We start from the raw sequence: 18,381 nt of genomic DNA on the forward strand, positions 1-18,381 counted from the left end.
GTGGGCCCAGCGCGCATGCGCCGGCTCCGTCGCCATAGCAACCCGCTGGCCCCGGGCTCCCGGGGGCGGGGCCGCCTGTACGTTAGTGGGTCACGCGCATCCCTCTTCTTTAGCAAGATGGCGGCCGGGCCCTCCGCCTCGTACCCAGCATAGGCTCCGCTGTGGGCCTACTAGAGGTAAAGCCGGCCTCGGTGCCCGGTACCGCGCGGGAGGGGGGGGCGGGAGGGAGCCCTTCAGGTAAGCAAGGAGGAGGGCGCGGAGCCCCGGTCCTGCGGGCGGGCGCGTTTGCGCCGCCTCCCAACAAGATGGCGGCAGCAGAGAGACGGGCCCGGCGGGCGGAACGTCTAGCGAGCCCCGCTCTGCTCTATGGTCCCGGCCCTTCCCATTGGTGCGGGCTGGGCCACGTGCCGCCGGGCCCCCCCCCCCCCCGCCCCGTTCCAGGCTGGCTGCGGGGGGCCCGCCCGCACAGCCCCCGCGTCCTCCTGCCCCCCCTGGCTCCCCCGCCGCCCGTCCCTCCGGCAGCGGGACCCTCCGGTGCCAGCCGGGGAGCGAACAGCAGCCATGAGCCTCGCTGCGGCCGGGGCTGGTCCCGGGGCTGAAGAGGGCTCGCACGCCTCCCGCCAGGACGGCACGGATGTGGGTCGCCCTCCCCTTCTCCTCCCCACCCCCTGACTAGGTTGCAGCTCCCGGCCCAGCTCTCGAGGCCTGGTCTGCTTCGGAGCTTGAGCGTAGTTAATAGAGGCTCTTCTTGCGCTGCTGGTGGGCCTGAAAGCTGAGAGTCCGGTCGCGGGCTGCTCTGGAGAAGGGTTTCTGCCTCACCTGTGGCTGTTCAGGTGGAGCCAGCCACCTCTGTGTGACCGAGGGGCAAGTCTGCCTCTTTACCCAAAGCCTCTCGAGTCCTGTAGCGTGGATTTACTGCAGGTTATTTATAGAATAAATAGAAGGGTGATCCAGCAGTCAAGCTGAACTGAAGAGGGTTAAGTGCAAGGAGGTCCTTGGCCTAGCTTGGCTATAGCTAAAGTGGCTTGACACAAGATAAGCTGTGCTTCCCATGGAGGCCTTCCCCAAACGGTAGGAAGGATTCCCAACTGAGAAGAGCAGCTCCTTCCACTGAAAGAGGAGACTCAAGAGAGCAGGTTGTGCTGGGAATGTGAATAGTAGCAACAGCAACTCACTCATAACTGATGAGATAAGCCAAGGCCCTTGAATCGACAGTTCTAGTTTAGCATTTGAATCTAAATTCACAACTTTCTGGCTGGGAAGTGAAAATGGGACACATCCACTGTCCCAAGGAGTTTGAAGGCATCAGTTCTTTTCCTGTTCTTTGTGTAATTACAGACAATTCTGGACACTGGTATGTTCTGTACTGCTTTATTGCATGTTGTCTGTTTGGTAAAGCAAGTGAAGCTGCTGTCTGGTGATTTAGTCTCCAGTTTTTCCTACTGTTGCTATCCAAATGCTGCACAGTTGTTTGCAGTTAGTTTATTTAATGGATAGAAAGATCGCTTTTTTTTTTTCCTCCCCTTCCAAACTTGACTGGAAAGTGGTATTTCAGTTGGTGTTTCAGAGGTGGAGATCCCTCCCTCTGGTACAGGAATATACGTCAGAGGCAAGGCAGGAAAGGAAGCAGTCATGTAATTTGTAGCTGTGTGTCTGATAAAGTTCTGTATCTCTAACCTTTGCCTGCTCAGATTTAAGCTGTTAGAAAAAAGTCTTCCTGTTTGTACATGGATTTTTGTGCAGTGTGGCCCAAATTGTAGGCAGGGCCACCCACATAGTCAAGCCACAAAAAACCTCAACCTTTTTCTTCTGAAAAAGCCCATGGTAGTATAGATTTTCACAGATTAGAATGACAGGCACAGGAAATGCTCTTGCTAGGTGTCAAGGTGGCAATATCTGGAGGCCTGAAAATGCAGGGTGGAAGAGGCAGTGTTACAGTCTGAGCTTTGCTGCTGCAGCAAGATACAGTAAGCCTAGATGATCCTCAGAAGACAGTTTTCTAAGAGGGTCCTAAGAAGTGGTTAAGATTGCTCTGTGTTTGTCCTATATAAATTGCTCTGGCATTTCACTCCTGAAATTGTGACATACTCCTGTCTCCTCTGTTGTTGCAAGTTAAGCTGATTTCTTGTTGTTGTGTTTCCCTTCTTTCCCCCAATTCTGCCTGAAGAGGTGAAAAAAGAATGATGCTACTTCTTGTGTGTTAAAGATTCTCGTGTTCCCCATTTTTTTGTTGGGGTCACTTCTATAGACTGGGATGATCAGAGAGGTTGAGGGAAAGGGAAGAGGTTTCTTCTTGACCTGGAAGTGGATCATAAGGTGCTCATTATGCTGCCTAGTGTAATGATAACAATAGTAACTGTTTTTTGGTGGGATAAAGGGCAGTTGTTCATGGTCAACTAGCTAGTGTTTTTTCCACTTCTCTGTAAGCTTCTTGTGGAAACAGTATGGTCTATTAAAAGAGAGGTCATTACATTTGTTACCAGTGTGGAGACCCATCCCAGACAAGCCAGCCTGTGCAGTTGACATATTTTGAAAGAAAATTGAGATGTTTTTTTGGTTACAGTATTTCAACTGATACCTCCTTTCTGAAAATATACTCTTGCCTTTGCATATAGGAGCATGTTAAGCTGGTAAAAATGCACTTAAATTGTGCTGCTGTGAAAATTCAGGTAATTCACCCAGGTCACTACCAGTCACATTGCTAAGAGTAGTCAGCAGTGGCTCTGAGTGTTCACCCCAGAGTGTTCAAACTGAATGCAAGTGTATGGTTGAAAAAGTTAATTTACCACGACTGGGAAGGTATCTGGCAGTTTGAGCCATGAATTTCTGCAGAATATCAGATTTATGTGAAAACATTGTGAACCACTTGACAGTGGTTCAACTTCTTGTATTTAAGAATTCTACAGAAGGAAATCCTCAGGCCTATGCTGTGCAGAGCTTTTAAAATTAAAGCAAAATAGCAAGACTCTGGCAAGTGTCCTCATGGTTGTTTTGAAACTGGCAAGCAGTAAAACCGGGGTCTGGAAACTGCTTTTGCACTTTCCTTGCCAGCAGAGAGAAGTTACAGATCAGTTGGTCTCATCCTTAGCAGGAGCCTGGCAAGACACTAACAAGAGATAAAAGGCTTTTAGCCCCTGTGGATGGAGCACAGTGACAGGCTTTGCAGCATTAACCCTACAGAAATGCTGTTCCAATCTTGACAAAGACATGCACTGCTGAAGAAGTTGCAACAGGGTTTTTTTAAGTGGGCTGAGAAAGGCATGTTCACCCAGGATGTAACAGGTCTAACTTGTCTCAGAGCACCCAGAGCCTGTAAAACTTTTGCAACATGGGTCTGTGCAAGAATTAAGTAGGTGTTATTTGTATTAAAATATGAAAACAGATAAAGAAGGGATAGGAAAGTAAAACCCAGCTGCAGATTAGGCCCTTTCCTAATTAACCTTGAAAGAGGAGAGCATTGAGTTGTACTGCATAGCATGGCTTGCTGGTGGTTTTTTGTTTTGCTTATTGTATTTTCTGGAGTTTTGGTTTAGAAGCCTTTCCAGTACAGTCTGTGCACAGGAGGCTGTGGTATTTATTGTGGGCCATGAGGCTGCACTTGGAATGGACAGGAGGGTCCTGGGCTGAGGGCTTGCTGGGGGAGGAATTGCAGAGCAGCTCAGTTGCAGAGCAGCTCAAGCTGACCAAGGAGATGGTCTCTTGGACCCCAGGTGCTTGTGCTAGGCTGGTAATTGAGGCAAGAGTCTAGCCTCCTGACTTCAGGGCTTGTTTCAAGAGCTCTTTTCATTTTAGAAATTCCTAGTTTTAGAAGAATAATTTTGGGTTACAGGCATATCCTGAGTGTGGAATTATACCTGAGAGAATTCGGCATGTGACTTTATATTTAGCTGTCCTTTAGCTTTAAAATAAAGACTGTTTATGTCCTAAAAATCTGCTATTAAAACCTTGTGGTTTACATTACCATCTTAAATGGCTAAGTCCTGTATGCTTAATAATTCTAGTGACCTTTCTCCCTGTCTTCCTTCTGTGAACTCTTGTTGCTCCATAGCTCTTGTGGTGTGACCTTCACTGGAAGAGAATGAGGGAGTCAAGTTGAAAAAAGATGTATTAATAAACAAGGAGGAAAAGTTCTATCCAATGCTTTATAATATTTTGCTTTGGGTTGCAAGATTTGTGTGTTGAAGGTTTTAATTTCAACAAGGAAAGGTAGTCAGGCTGTGATGAGTGTTCTTGTCAGTTGGGTTTTTGTTTGTTTGTTTTGTATTTATGTATGGTAAAACCAAAGTGGTTCTTTTTTCCTTCATTTAGGTAATCTTTGGTTTTCTGCCTCCACAAGCTCTGATCTTTTTCCCCAGCAGTCGCAGAGAAATACTAGTATCCTTTCTAGCAGCTACTATATAATACACACTTTGCACTTGTGGGTAGACATCACTTGTCTCTCATGACTGGTTCAGTTTCGTTGAATCTTGTATTTGGTACATCTTTCAAGCCTTGAAGGTATTTACAAATATTTTGCAAATTATTATATATATTAGCATGTAAATAAATTAGATACATTTATACCTCACAGTGCTGATTTCTTCAGTTGATGCAAAAAACATTTGGTTTCGTTTTGGTGTGCTATAACTTTGATTTTTCTGTGTATTTTGGGGGAGGCTGAATAAGTAGCTCCAGCAAAGAAGGCAGGGGGTGTGCCTCTCTGTACCTGGTTGTACAGAAAAAAAGCCAGCTAGATTTTTGCTTACTGCTTTAAATACAGCAAAATGTAGTAGTATAATGCAAAATGTAGTAGAGAGAGGATAAAAACTTGCCATTACACTTACAGTCCTAGCAATGCTCTTGTCTCAGTGAAGTCTTTTTAATTGCATTTTTTTGCAAATGTTGGACTTAATAAAAAAAACTCTGACCCCAGTGCCAGGAGCTGAAGGGGCAGGCTGGTGGAGCAGGGCAGGCTGGGTTCAGGCAGCGACAGAAACATGTCACTCTTGTGAGAAGCAGGGTTGAAGCAAAGAGCTGTGTCCAACTAGGGTCATAAAAGAGGCACTTGTAAAGTAGTGGGCAGAAAAAAAAACCCAGGAGAAACCTGGGAGAGAAAAGGGACCACAAGAGGCTCAGTTAGAGGAAATCATAGTGAGTTTAACTTCAGTGGAAAAACAGTGGTGGAAGAAGGGAAGAGATTGGTTCAGTTGCTGTAAGACACCAAGAAATGATTCACAGGACAAGTTTTGCCTCTGAGAGGATTGAGTAGCACTGCAACATTCATGCAACTTCCTTTAAATGCCACTGTTTAATTTAATTGTTAAGTAAACTGTATTGACTTGTTGATGCAAAATGCAAGTAGTACCAGATTTGCTTATGCTCAGCACTACAGTTTCCAGCAAGTTTTTGTTGTCTTTAGTAAGGATTTTTCACTGATGAGAGAGAACCATTTGGAAAAAGTTTGGGGTTGGAACTGATAGATTTAGTGTTAATGGAAGAAATAAAAAAAAAAAAACCACACAAACCAAACAAAAAGCCCAAAACCAGAAAACAGAATTCCACAAGTGATTTGTATATAAACCTATGTCACAAATCAGGGTGCTTCTGGTAAAGGTATCTGGGTGTGTAACTTAGGAGTACACCATACCCTTCACCTGCACAAGAAACATCTGTGACTGAACATTTCTTGGAGCAAGTACTGATATTGATATTCCTTTGCTGTAGCTATACCTTTAGCTACATCCCAACAACTAACTGAATTTTAAGGAGGAACGTCTTGGAACCCTGTTGTGTTTTGACTGTTACTGTTCAGCTTGGAGGTGTCAGGATCCAGCCTTCTCCCTGTGTTATTAAGCTGAGAATGGCATGTTTGGGTCTCTGTCAAAGCCCATGGAAGTGCTGTCTGACCTGTATATATCAAGACTCTAGTTTTAAAGGACGGTTATTCATATCTCACATGTAAATATCATGAGGCAGCTTTCATAAAGCTAACCTCTGATGCGTTTTTCATTGGGAATTAGATAACGAGATAATGTTCTTGCATCATTCAAATGCCAAGCTTGGTTTAGAGTATTGGCATGTAGCGTGGGCCTTGCTCCTCTGTCCCTTTTTCCCCACTCCTGCTGGTTTTGATAAGTATTTCAAAGGTTTTGCAGTGGGTTGTCTGAAAAATCAGTAAAGGCTTTTTTCTTTTTTTTTTTCTTTTTTTTAGAGGAGCAGTGAACACCTTGATGTGCACTGTTCACTTTGGGTGGTACCACCTGCAGTAATACCCCTTGCTGGTTCTCTTCCTGTTGTTTCTGGGACTGTGTTTTGTCTATCCCTGTGTTTCTGGCACTGAGAATTAAGCTGGATATTTCACAAAATAAACTGGATATTTGCCAAAGATGAGAGACCCAAAAAAAAAAAAAGCCTAGGCCTGGATGTGTGGCAGGAACAGACACTGGGTATGGGATGGATACAGAGGTTGAGATAGGAAGAGCCTATGGGTCAGAGTTGGTGCAAGGAAGGTTCCCCCACTGGCAGGGATAGAGGCAAAGCCAGGGAAAGCTCTAGTGGGATGAGAGGCCAGGAGCAATGGAGCTGGGCTCGTTGCTGCTTGCCCCAGCTGCAGCCTTGGGTGAGGAGCGGGGGTGTTTGTGTCTCTCCAGTGGATGCTGGAAAGAGTGTGGGTGTCTGACCTCTCCTGCCCTTCTTAGGGGCAGCGGGGAGCAGCAGGGCTCTGCTTTTTGCAAACCAGGCCCTGACAGTTTCCAGTGCACAGAAGAAAGCAACTTTGCTGTTATCTCTGTTCAAGTGATAAAGCTGAATGTAAACCTGTGTTGGAGCACTTGAAAGGCGAGCTGAGAACAACTCACAGCGCAGGCACAGGGGGAGTACGGATGGGAATATGTTATGGCTGGCCTGTTGTTGCATATGCTTTTGTTTTCAGAATGAATGGTTCAGCAGTTGGTGTGGCCTGCTGGGATTTAGGACCATGGTTTTACAAGGACCCTTGGAATCTCTGGACAATAGCAAACTGTAGATATGTGACCATTGCTTAAAAGTAAAGCTGCTTAAATAGCATTGAGGAAACTAAATTTCTACACCTGCTCTTACAAATAGCTTCATGAAATTAAAATACTGAGTTGATGACTCTGATTGTGGCTGAGTTGTGGCTAAAAATGAGAGCAAGCAGTGAGTACCTAGAGAAGGTCAGAAGTTCTTGGAAATTTGAGAAATGTTAACCCCTCTATTTTATTTGAAAACTCATCTCACTCGGGGCACTATTCCATTAATCCACATGACAATACCAATGTGTGGGTGGAGGACTGTGCAGCATGAGGTATCCAGGCAAAAAAATTGTACCTAAAGTGGCACATGTACCTTTCTAGTTCAGCTCCAAGATGAGCAGGGCGGGACTGGAAATGATTCAGTTATGAAAAGAGGTTTTAAGTGTAAAATAATATTATTTGTAACAATTAGTGGAAATAGTTTTACCCCGAGTGCTCGCTCGCTTGCTCTCTCTCTCTCCTTTCATAGCAGGCTTAGGGTGGCCTTGCAGATTTGGAAGCGAAGACTGTCTGGTTTTTTCACTGTCAGTTTAGATCACCGTGATGTAATTCTGTCTAACACATGAAGAGCCTTTTGCTTGGCCTAGTAGAGATTAGGAATTAGTGCTTGTCTGTGGATATGTTGAGCCCCTGTTGCATGTGCTATGAATAGGACAAAAGGAAGGCTGTGCTTAAATAGTGAGGGCCCTATCATTGCTTTTTAAAAGTAGCAGTTGGAATCAGATCTTTAGTTTAATGCCTTTGCAGAGGAATTGTTGCCAAAATGAAGAATTATTTTTAAATTTGAAATTGTTACTTCCTTCTTCAAACAAAGCATTAGCCTCCCTGCAAGTTTAATTCTTTTATTCTTTTGAGGTTTGTGTTTGTCACAGTAATGCTAACTTTTTGGGGCTATATTTTCAAACTGCTTATTGTAACAGAAAGATAGAAATAATTTTTTTTTAAAATCTACAAAGTTGGAGGATCTTGTGAAGCCGTGTGACTTGGGGAACTGGAACTCAGAGGAAAACATACCAGAGCACACAAAGTTTATAAGAATGGAGCTCCAGCAGTCTCCTAAGTGTTATCCAATAAACATTAGTAACTGAGGAATCTTTAAAATCTTTCAAGGACCCATGAACAGTCTTGCTTAGTTTTTTCTGTACAATACCTAGAATCAAAAGTTGCTAATCAAGATTAAAAACAAAACACCAGCAAAAAACCAGACAAAAATAAATGTCAATTTACAGTTTCCTGCTTAAGCTGCAAATTGTCCCCCTGCTTCTGTGAAAACTGTCACTTGGTTAGTTTGCAACTTTTTTTCCATTTGCTGTATATATTTACCTGATTGAGTATCTGTGAAAAGAAATGGTTGTTAACATCTTGATTAACTGCTGTAACCGGGTCCTTTAATTGTGCCCTGCAAAAACCATCAGCCTAAGAGTACCAAGAGGGTCTTGGGGAGCATGATGACATGTTCAAGCTAAGGGAACTGGTCAGATTTGATTTTTTTTTTTTTTTTTAAATATATGACAGTTAATGTGAAAAAGGGTGAGTTTAGGGCTTGCAAGTCTGTTGCTTTTCCAAGCTATGTGATATATAGTGCATGAAAGCTTCTGGCAACATCTCTTAAGAAATAATTTAATTTTTTTTTTGGTGGTCACATGTTCATTTTATATTGCAATTGCCAAGGGAGAGGGAATGAGAGGCACTGAAAGGTAAACAAAAGGCCTCCAACCCTGTAGGGAAAGGACTGTGAAGTGAAAGTTTCCTATTGAAGGACAGAGAGGTAATAGTGTGTGCTTTGTTCTGCAGTATCTCTGCAATCCTCACTTCTTGGGTAACTGTGATATTTAACTGCAAGTATCCAAGCAAGGTTTGGGAAGTAGCTCTCAGCTAATTATTTATTTGTGGATGATTTTTCTTCTGCAGTGCAGTTTCAACAGAGAACATTGCTGCAGCACCACTCTGAAAGCAGCTGTGTATGATGAGCACACATGTGGTGGTCATTTAAATTAAAAAGCAAGTTCAGATCAGCATAAAGAGCCTGAATTGAAATCAAAGGTTCTGTCTGCAAGTAAGACAGTTTTTTCACTGTTAGGATAGTCAGGTATTGGAATAGGTTGCCCAGAAAGTTTGTGCAGCTTTGAAGGTTTTCAAGACCTGACCAGAGAAACCCCTGAACATGCTCATCTGACCCTGCTTCAAGCATGAGGCTGGACTTGAGACCCCAAAGACTCCGGCCAGCCTGTTGTCCCGTGTTCTGAATTTCTGTGAGTTCTTTCACATCTGCTACTCTGTGCCTGTTGCCACTTCCCAGGCAATATATTGAGAATCTTTGTTTTCTGAATCTCTTTTCCCATTCTTGAGTCAAGTGTTTTGCTTTACTGTGGAACTGTAGAGCAACAGAGGAAGATCTTTTGTTTCCCTCTGTCCCTCTTGTTTAATAAGTATTTATCTTGAAAGTGTTTATTGGCTCCCCAAGGCCAAGAACCTGAAATGTGCTTCTACTTTGACAAGCTTTTCAATTCCTAAATTTGCCTTTAACCGTCTCCAAAATACAGGTAGGAAATTAACCTCAGTCATTCTTGATCTGAATGTATTACTTACATTTTCATCTCATCCCATTTTATCGATTCTATTTTGTTGTGCTGATTTGAGATCCTGACTTCTCCTGAAGGCCAAGTTTGTGTTAAATAATCAGATTTCTCTCCTAGTGTTAAGTGGAAGGACAGACTCTGATCTATCCTCTGTGGTGTCCTTTTGCTTAGCTTTTGGATTTATTTTGTTGAACTGTCCATTGGCTGACTTCCTCATCTCCAAAATGGCATTTGTTTTGTCCTACCACCTGGCATCCAAAGATCATCACATTCTGAACAACCTGAAGAGAAAGAATGAGTCTACAGAGTATATCAAGTCCACTGTGTGCACACAGCCAGGGCAACCAAGAGAATTTCACTGATTGATTCACTATATCAGCAGCAAAACTTAAGAGCAGAGCAGTCTCTTGGCTGGTTTGTCCACATTAATCTCTAGATCTAGTTTTCTCACAATGTCCCCATGTAAAACAGGCATATCTGCCCTTACCTAGCAGCTTTTCCTCTCTCTGTAGTCAGAGGGCTTGAAGCTACTCATGCACACTAGAAAGAACTCTGTCCACACCAGCAAGTTGCTTTTCTTCTTCCTACCTAGTTTGTTTGCCCCTTTTTGTAGAGCACCTTGTGATAGTCTAGGGAGGGCAGCATATTTATTTTTTGTTACCTGATGGTTGCATAATTTTATTGTCAGGGTGCCCAGGAAATGAGTCTTTTAAACAAGAGTTTTGGCCTGTCAGGCCTGCTGAGATTAGTTGCCTTCCTTCGATGTCTGGTCAGCTCTCTGCTTGTGCAAGACAATTGTCCTTGATAAACAAGGTAGGTTTATCAGGAGAGAGGCCAGGCAAGTGATGTTGCACTCTGCTGGGACCCCTTATTTATACCACCTAGGTCCCATGTGAGACAAACATGCAGCTGCTCATCTTCCCTCCACCTCCCCCCCTTCACAGTGTGACTAAATGGTTGGAGTTGAGATTAATGTACAGGCTCAGGCAGACTTTTCTCTTCCTACCAGCAGTTCTTTACCTGGGTGTTTACAGTAGGCCTCTGGAGATGGTGGGGTCACATTAAGTACAGCCAAGGGGCAGGATTTAGCATACAGAATAATTTCTTCCTAGTGCTGATGTGTGAATGGGGAAGAGAGGTGCCTGACTTGCACATCCCTGGAAGTTTCCTTCCTTGTGGCAAATAAAGAAAATCTGGTCTCAGGAGTCACTGAGGCATAAGCCACGTGCACTCACGTTCAGTCATTTTTCATGACGAAACTTTTTTTCATTCTCTTAGCAGAAGGATATAATTTGACCCTTAACTTCAATTTAATAGAGGTTTTCCTGTAGAAATAAAAAACATCATATTGGAAGACAGGGCAAGCCACAGCAATAGCTTTAGAGCTGAGAGGCATATTTTTCTTGCTTTGGCTGAGAACCCAGGTACTCTGTGGCATAAAAGTGCCCTCCATCCTCTTCCACCCCTTTTTTTAGTGTGATCCAAGGTATTTCCCCACCCCTTTTCTCTTCGTGGTGAGGGATGTGCTGAGAGAGATACGTCAGGGGTAGTTCTTCTGTGGTGTTTTCTGACTTCAGTGTGTGGGATAAGCACCCAGAATACAAAAAGGGTGCTTCTTTTTACAGTTTTGGAAATCTGGAGTTACATTTAACAGGAAATAAAGTCACAGCACACTCTTTGGAGCATACTTGGGTTGCTTTCCAAATAAGGCTTGCAGTTTCTGGCAGGAAAAATAAGGATCTCTTATAACAACAGAAAATAAGAACAGGCTAGAAGAAATCCTTTGCAAAATCCTAGCTCAGCTGAGGGTGAATGTGCCAGGAAAGACCAACCTTTTTGTGGTCTTTGTTCCTGTGGCTTAAGGAGCTGAAAGTCTTCTCTCTCTTCCCCAGGAGTCCTGGGCTGGTGTGATTATGGAAAGCTTCTTAACTCCTCAACCTTTCTTTGCACACTGGTGAACACCTGTTCCAAAAACCCAAACCCTAAACCTGTTCAGTGTTAGTTTTATCTGTGTGAGCTTGGTATTTTTGCTGGTCCCATTTCTACATCCTCCCTCAGAGTAGTGATAAGCTGCCAGTTAGGTGAGCTATGGAAACGACCTGTTGCCGAGGCCTTCACCCTTCCTGTTGCATGCACATCAATGCTCTCTTTGGGAGCTTTGTTTACAATTGTTCTCGCAAGTCATAAAACCAGGGTCTGTCATAACGCTGCCAAAATACGGGATGCTAGGGGGAGAGGGGCAGATTAGTGTTTGTTAAGGGATTGGTCTTCTGTCTCCTTTCCCCTCAGCTACCAAAAATTCCTATGCCTGACTTCTGGAGGAGTCAATTTACACAAATCTCCATGACAAGCTTTTTTGTTTTTAATGTGAGATTGCACTTGTGGGCGAGTAGATGGAACAGGCCCCAAGCAGCCCCTGCAGGCCTCGTTCTGCCCCATACTCCATTGCCTTAGTGAAGAAGAGTGATAGGGTGGGATGTGCATGCTCAATGTTGTGCTGTCAGGAGGAGCAGCAGGTTGAAATAGGCCTCCTGATACTCTCAAAGTTTGTTTTTGTCTATGTACAGGATGATTCTGTACTTATTGAATGTGACAGGAAAGGTGAGCTCTCCCCCTACTGCCATCTTTCCCTGTGAAAGATGTCCCTCTAAGGAGAACAGCCCGTGACAGGTTTCCTTCAGCAGAAAATGTTGAAGGTGACATGCAGGGGATGTGCTAGGCCTTCCAGTAACTTCTGGGCCTGGCAGGCTTCCCTCCCACCACTTGCAGGTGCAAATAGAGGAAGACCTACAGGAACACATAGGAAGGATTCCCTCTTGAACAGTCCAGAAGAGGAAGTTGTGATAATGTCCAGAAATCCATAATGTCTGAGCAACCCTAGTGGCTGCAGCAACGCTATAGAGACAGAGCAGAACAGGGGTATTACAGCTGTCCCACAGGCACAAGGTGGCATGTCCCCACAGAGGGCCCCTGCTGAACCAGATAATGAGGTGAAGTTGAGGGAGAAGGATGTTGATGTTTCAGTAAGATGCTCTAGGTTGGGGGTTGTGATGCTTTGTCTTCTGGTTCCCCAGCACAGGGATCACAGTATTTACACATATCAGAGTTAATTGGATGCAGCAAAGTTAGTGTTGAGAGGAGGCTGCTTGCTTTGCACTGGGGAGATAAACACCAGGGAGTGAAAGTATAAGAAAAGCATCACACACCTTCAGCAAGGCACAGAGTGCTTAGGCTCCGAGTCCTAAATTACAAACCCCCCCACTCTCAGCTGCTGTGTGGAAGCAAAAGTCTTCTCCACGTGTCCAAAGTCTGGAGGTGCTGCAGTTTGCCCAGGTCCCCAAAGTTCTGCTTTTGCTTGAGCCACTTCAGTCTCGGTAGGCCCAGCCTGCTCTTGTGTCTTGGAGGTGCTGCTGGCACCCACTGCCCAGCCAGTTTTCTGTCGGAGGAGCCCGAGCCAGCTCTTGGAGCACGTATGACGTGGCAGCGGTGGTTGCTGCCTTCCTGTGCAGCAGCCCCGTGCTCAGAGCAGTATCCCTGCATCCTCACAGGGACTGACAGACTTTTTGAGGAGAGGCCAGGATTGGGGGGGAGATGGATCATCCTTGTGTCTGGGCAGAGTGTCAACTTGATTGTTCTCCTCCTCCCTTTAATATACTTTACCCATTTCACCCACAGGTGTATTTCATTTACAGTGTTAAATTGTGTCAAAAAGTTCAAGTGCTTTGATGATGTCCTCTCAGATGTAGGATTAAGAGAGGAAAACAGGAGAAATTTCCTACTCTTGTTAAATAATAAGTATTCTTAATTTTACTTAAGGCTAAATACTATCCATGTTTCCATAAATACAGTGAATTAACATATCTAAAAATGGCTACATGTAACCAAAAGCAGTTATTCTGAAGACCTCAGATCTGTGTGGTCAGAGCTCTACAAACCAGGTTCTTGAGTTTAGTTTGCCAGGGTCTGGGAGAGAGCAGGGTGTGAATGAGAAAACCACTCACTGAGTGCAAGTTATGAATGATGACTATTAATCTTGTGTAGGAAAATGGGCAGAGACACAGCTAATGCAAAAATCAGTTAAAATTCCACGTATCTTTTACACTGATGTGACTTGAATTTTCCTCAGTTCCCTGAGGGTGCAGGGCTAATAATTAAAAACATCTATATTGCACAAACTGTAATAAACATCCTCTTTGCAGGAAAAGAGGGGTTTGTGCTTGCTGGCTTGTCTTCTCTCCCCTCCTTCACTCTTCTCCATTTCTAAATGAGAGACTGGAAGGAGAGGGGCTTTATTTAATGGCGGGTGGGGTGTGTTACGGTTTTCTTAAATCTTGTTCTTACCTTGCCCCTTCTCCTGTCTGCAACCTCAGCATCGGGTAGCTGCTGCTTTGACGCAGACTGCACAGGAGGGAGGATCAACAACTGGTCTTCTGGGGCTGGGGCCTCGCTGTCCCTCTCCACTCGTGGGCACAAGCCCCAAGCGTTTGCTTCTCTCCGGTGCCAGCCGCGGTTTTAAGACTGTTTAGCGCCCTCAGGAGCTTCTCCAGCTCGCTAAACCTGCGTGAAACCAGCCTTCGCCCGACCAAGTCGGTAACTCTCAGCTGTGGGGTGACTGGCGGGACCGCAGTGGGGTCCGGGCCGGTGCTGCGAGGGGCCAGCTGTGCGGGCTCGGTTCTGCAGCAGCTCTGGCCTTCGCGTCCCCCGGAGTAGCCGGGAGGCGGGAGGGAGGCACGTTCCGCACGTGGATGCGGTGTTTAAGGCCAGGCGGCCCGGGGGGCTTTCTGGCGGGGATCGGCCCGGGGCGGGGAGCAGGCGGCGCGTCGGCCTGCGTGGCGCGCAGGGCGGGTGGAATCCAGCGCGGGTCTCCTCCCCGGTGTCGAGCCCCGCGGGCCGGGCCGGGCCGGGCGGAGGGAGCGGGGCTGCTGCGGGGCGGCGGGCAGGCCGCGCGGCGCCCCCGGCGGCGCGGGGCACGCGTGGCGGGCCGGCCCCGCCGGGAAGGGGCATGTCCCGCTGACGTGTGGGCCGCCGATTGGCAGCGGCCTGGCCTATATAGGCGCTGGGGCGGGCGTCGCGCCGCTCTCCCAGGAGCGCTCCGGTTCTCCAGCAGGGCGGGCGAGCGGGCACCGGCCGGAGTGAGTCACGGGGGGCGGCCCCTCCGCCGCCGCGCCGACGTGGAGGCTGGGGGAGGAGGGGGAGGGGAGCCCCGGCCTGGTCCGACCCGGTTTCGCTTCTTACCCTCTGGGCACCGACGTGTCGGCGCCGCTGGGAAACTCCGGGCCAACTTCCTGCCGGCCGGACAAAGTCCGGCGGGGGCTGCCGGGGGTACTCGGGGCAGCGGGAGTGCGGGGATCCGGCGGCGCGGCCTTGGCCGGTGCCGGGCTGTGCCGGCTGTCGGGTAGCGCCGGCGTGCGGCGCCGGCCCGGGCCCGGGCCGATGAGGACGCGGGGCCCCGCGGGTGGGTGAGGAGGGGGCGGCCTGGCTAGGGGCGCGGCACCGCTCCTCTCGCCGGGAGGGGAGGGAGAGCGGTGCGGGTCGGGGCGCGGCTCCGCGCGGTTCCCGGCGGCCCTCAGAGTTTGCGCCTGCTACGAGCCAAGAGCGGCGGGCGGCAGGCGTTCGTCTAGCGCTGGCTCAGCCCGCGGAGCGGCGGCAGCGGGCAGCAGCGGGCAGCCTTCCCCCGGTGCTCGGGGCCCGCGGGGCTCCCCTCCTGTCGTGCCTAAAGGGGGCAATGCCTTGGTCCTACTCTCCGGGCCACCGGCGGGAGCGGGCAGGCATCGGGAAGGTGCTCAATGCCAGGCTCGCAGTAGGCCGTGGCCGCCCAGCCCCGCTCCCGCCTCGCTGCCGCCACCGGTAACTTGCGGGTGACCGCGAAGCCGTGCTCGGGGGCTGTCACCGCGCTCCCTGCTGGAGCACCTTTCCCCCGCGACGCGGCCGCCCCCGGCCTTGCAGCCCGGAAGGTCGCGCGGAGCTGGGGCTGCCACTTCCCCGCCCACCCCCGCCGTGCTCCCGGCCCTTTTCCCCGCACGGCCGGTGCGTTGGGACGCGCCCCCCGCGGCCGCTCGGTCCCGCGCGGGGGCCGCGGGTGACAGCGGGGCCCGGCCGGGCCCTTTAAGGGCGCCGCCCCGCCCCGCCGCCCCGCCCCGCTGCCGGCAGTGCTGAGGTGGCGCTGGCGGCGCCGTCCGGCCTGGCCTGGGCCCGGGCCCGGGCCCGCCGGCTGCTCTGCCCCGGCCTGGGCCCGCCGGATCGGCGGGGCGCCTCTCCCGCTCGGCCCCGCCGGGCTGCCCGCGCCGCTGTCCCGGGGAAGGCGGGCGCTGCCCGTGGGACGTGGTGGAGAAACAGGCCCGGCACAGCCTGCCCAGGCGGGAGGCGCTCCCCGAAGCCAGCGGCCCCTCTCGGTGTACAGCCCTGGAAGCTTTTCCCCGGCCCCGGTGAGGAGCAGCACCGGGGCCTGCCCTGCTCGGGGCTGGCCGGCAGGATGAGGACAGGTGCGCGTTCTCCTTGGGCTCGCAGGCACCAGGTCATCTGTCCAAGGGCAGGACGTGAGCTGGCAGTGGGGAACGTGGCAGGGCATGGCGTTAGTGGAAGAGTAAATAGAGGGGAGAGGCCGGGTGTAAGTCTGGCTGTGCCTGAGGCACCGGCTGCCTTGCGCTCTCTGACGTGCTGCTTCAGGAATCAGTGCAAAGTGTTGTGTGATCCCCCAAAACCGAGGGGCCAGGGCCTGGCAGAGTCAGTAGGTTTTCAGAAAGAGGTACTTTCATGTATGACCGCTCTCCTGCCAAGACATCACCCTGCCCTGCATGAACATCTGACAGAGGACAGTGTTGCTGTCTGTGTTCCTACCTGCAACTGGTTTTCATTACCTTCGTTAGCAAAATGCCAACACTTTTATTAAATATCATTTTAAAGAATGCTTAACTGACCTTTGTCCACAAGTGCTGATTGTATTGGCAGCGTAACTCACGACTTTGCTTTTGTATGTCTTCATACAAATGTTTCCCATGTGGTTAGGTCTGAGGCCCTTGCTAGAGGTTATTTTTGGGGTTGTTTAATTTTCTTTATTTTAAGTGCACTCTCAACTTTTGAAACTGTTTTTGGCATACAAAGCCAGCACTAAAAACAGAGCATAAACTAGGCAGTTTAAAACCTGTTGACCCAGTCAGCTAGATGCTAGCATGACGTAGCTGTAACCTTAGTTTCAAGACCTAAAGTGGGAAGTCAAGGAGAGGTAGGCTCTAAATGCAATGCCTGAGCTGCTGGTTTTAATGTTACATTTAAAATACCATTCTGATGGCTACCTCTGATTTTGGCTGCAGATGAATCCATGAGGCCTACAGTATTCCAGATGTTTGGGGTTACTGGAGATGAACAGCTTTTGTTCTTAGCTTTCTGTCTGGGTGATGAAGCAGAAATTCATGTGCATAAATGCTGCCCTTATGTTTCTCTTTGACTGCTTAGCTCTTCTCTGAGATGGAGGCTGCAAGAAAGATCTTTGCAGCTGGTGTGGACACAGTGAAACCAGCAGCTGTGCCTTGAGGTCACGGCTCACAGGCAGGTGCTATATTGGGTGTCATTTACTGGGTTCTCATCTTTACCCTCCTCCTCTAAGAAGCAGGGCACATGCAAGATGAGCTAGGTGGTGCTTTCCTGAGCGATGGAAGTTATAAGCACATCCGTGCTCTTAGCAAGGCTCTCTAGCCAGATCTTGGCAGCTGCTCATGATGTCTAGGATGCTTCTCACTCCTGCCTGCGTCCCTGGTTGCAGCTTACCAGTGACACCCTGAGCAGCAGCTCAGCAGGCTGGGGAGCCAACGGCCGAGCCTGTAAACCTTGCCATAGTAGCCTGGGAAAGGTGCCATCCCACTAACAGGTTTTCCTTGGTTCTGTGGCAGCTTGAGCCATGCAGTTGTGTACCACAGACCTGTAACCGAGAGTTGCACCATGGCGTAACCATGGACAGGGAGGAGGACTCGGGTATTTCTCCAAGATTAGATTACTAGCCACCCTTTCGTGTTTACCAGCAAGCACTTTGCAGAGCCTTTGTGCACCACAGTGGCTGTGCTTCAGGCAGCACAGCTGGCTGGCTGTCCTGGTGACTGCCACCTTGTAGTGGCAGATTGTCACAGGATTAATTGCAACGTTAGCTCTATTGCTTTGATAGTGCAGGTGGCGTTGCCTTGTTCCTGATAAGAGGCATGTTGAAATAGTGGAAAACACACCGGCCCTCACACAGGTGCAGGTCATGGCCTGTGTGGCCCAGTTGCCTTACTGGTTTCCTTGTTTTTCCCTCCTTTCGTTCTGCCTCTTCCACCTTCCCTCACTGTGCCACAGCGTGTGATGTTAAGACACCACGTCAGTCAGTGATGCTGTGGTTTTGGGAGCTTTTCTGGAATACTGGGAGGTCAGAAATGGCAGCTGTTGATTAACTGAAAAGTGTCTTGAGTTTTCTGTTTAGAAGAAGGCCTGAGCAGCACTGCAGGGTTGGTGCAGGAGAGAGGCCTCTTGTCCCATCAGAGGCACTGGATTTTAGGAGACTGTGAGCCCTGCAAGTGCACCCATAACTGCTGGGGGTCCTCCAGGTGTGGGGAACTGTTGTACGTCGCTGACAGATTCTGTACTGTACTGGCTTTATGTTTTTACTTAGATTCCTAAACACTTTTTCAGTAAATCTGCAGATCCAGATTCAGGAGATGGGAAGTTCCCACCAACAGTGTATTTTTTTTCCTGGTTTCATCTCGTGTATGCGTTTAAAATAGTGCCTATAAACCAGTGTGGGT

The 18,381-nt window shown here is 48.6% G+C and overlaps 1 protein-coding gene across 3 annotated transcripts in view; it reads left to right on the forward strand.

The window, feature by feature from the left end:
• Positions 1 to 10: 10 nt before the first annotated feature.
• The window catches only part of HDLBP (high density lipoprotein binding protein), a 39,140-nt gene continuing 20,769 nt past the window's right edge, over positions 11 to 18,381 (forward strand). Inside the window, exon 1 of one of the 3 annotated variants that reach the window (XM_051627004.1) lies at positions 11 to 176. The gene's annotated coding sequence lies outside the window, so the exon portion shown is untranslated. Of the gene's footprint in view, positions 177 to 14,637; positions 14,743 to 16,014; positions 16,036 to 18,381 lie in introns of those variants that run through there. The other 2 variants (XM_051627005.1, XM_051627007.1) reach the window with 2 other exon arrangements.

This window comes from Apus apus, chromosome 8, assembly GCF_020740795.1.
Source record: "Apus apus isolate bApuApu2 chromosome 8, bApuApu2.pri.cur, whole genome shotgun sequence".
Classification (NCBI taxonomy): domain Eukaryota; kingdom Metazoa; phylum Chordata; class Aves; order Apodiformes; family Apodidae; genus Apus; species Apus apus.